This window comes from Morone saxatilis, unplaced genomic scaffold (assembly GCF_004916995.1).
Source record: "Morone saxatilis isolate NCDOM2014 unplaced genomic scaffold, NCSU_SB_2.0 Contig19, whole genome shotgun sequence".
NCBI lineage: Eukaryota > Metazoa > Chordata > Actinopteri > Moronidae > Morone > Morone saxatilis.
Genome location: NW_023339751.1, coordinates 23,490,522 through 23,492,098, shown reverse-complemented (window position 1 = coordinate 23,492,098; position 1,577 = coordinate 23,490,522). Strand labels below are relative to the sequence as shown.

Genomic DNA, 1,577 nt, shown 5'->3' with positions numbered 1-1,577 from the left:
GCCAATGCACTGTCTGTGTGTTGTGTTTATGGTCATCTCCAATTAGTTAACTCTAGGCTTAACTAATCTTAGTTGAACTTACAAATAGGTGCAACTGGCTCCTGTAACATAATACAACTATGTTGTGTCAGTCACTACTTGTTTAAACAAGTTTGGCAATTTAAAAAAAGAAAGAAAAAATATGTAACATAATTGTTTATTTTAGTGGCCGCCTGTATAGATGTTTTTATAGAGATTACAGCTAAAAGTTGGAGAATAACACAGAAAGACAGTGTGGGTGAATATACTGGATAAGAGAGAAACTTTTACCATGACACATTATAATATAATAACACCAATTGCTGCAATAGGTACTCATTCAAACCCTCATTGAGAGATTGTGTTGAGTTCAGGCAGAGAGGCACATCAGGATTATGTTTACATGATTTTATGTTTGATCTGTTATGTCTACATGCCTGTTAGTAACATCAGAGAATATTCATTTTACTATTCTCTTCATTGTTTGTTGTCTGAACAAAGTGCTTCTAATAATGTCCCTGTTAAATCAACTACAATTCTTCCTTTTTTCTTTCTTTGTTTCTCGTCTTCACTGCTTCTCATCCTCTACTTCCTCTCTTTTAAAACCCAGTCTGTTCCTCCTCTCCCTCTCCTCATGTGTCTCTTTCTCCTTTCAAACGCTTCTTCCCATCATCTTTGTGTTTTGTGTAATCAGGAGTGTCTGGGTATGATCCCTCCTCCCTCCACAGCCTGGTTTCTGTCCTGTTCTGTTATCACTCTTTTATCCCACTCAAACAGGTCTCTACATAGAAGCATCTAAAGCCTTATTCAGATGGGATTAACATACAGGGGAAGGTGGGGAAGAAAATATTCACTGAGCTCCTCTGTATTTTAACTTAATTTTAAATTAGACGACATCAGAGGACATTGTAACCATCTGGAAATGACAGGATGTGGTCTGTAATAGCCATTAAGCAGAACAAAGACCAAAGAGAAAGACTAAAGCTGCCCCAGGGGGCGCCAGAGAGGTGTCAGAAAAACAGTGACTTGCACTTCTTGAAGATATTATCTCTACAGTCCATCCAGAATAAAGGTCCATACCCCCACTTAGAAATCATAGAAAAAGATGCTTCAGAACATGCCTAAGAATCATCATGTGTCTCTTTATCAAGTTCTCTTCAGTATCAAAGTAATTCAGTGGTAGTAGTCTGTACATCCATGTTGCCCTACAGTGGCAAAAGAGCTCAACTCACCAGTGTAGAACTGAGAAAAATGACTTTAAAGTTGATTTAATGTTCAGCTAAATTAATTGAAATCAAAGCAGAATGTTTAAAATGTATCAATTGTTTGTGTTTTTAATGAGGAGGTCAAACCTCTGACCCTTTTTTGGAAGTTAAGGTACTCTGCCTTTGCATTGTCTGCATAATAATATGGGGTCCTGCCAAAGCAAAAAGGCATTAACATCCATTTGATCACTCACTCTGTTAACTGATCATAAAATACATAAAAAATACATAAAGCATAGCGCAGTTATGCTAGCAGTTTTTTGTCAAGTAGTTAGCCTAAGCTAGCTAATAGGC

At 37.1% G+C, this 1,577-nt stretch overlaps 1 protein-coding gene across 1 annotated transcript in view; it reads left to right on the top strand.

Moving 5' to 3' along the window:
* The window catches only part of LOC118329649 (echinoderm microtubule-associated protein-like 6), a 90,927-nt gene that overhangs the window by 67,756 nt on the left and 21,594 nt on the right, over positions 1–1,577 (top strand). The window lies entirely within an intron of this gene.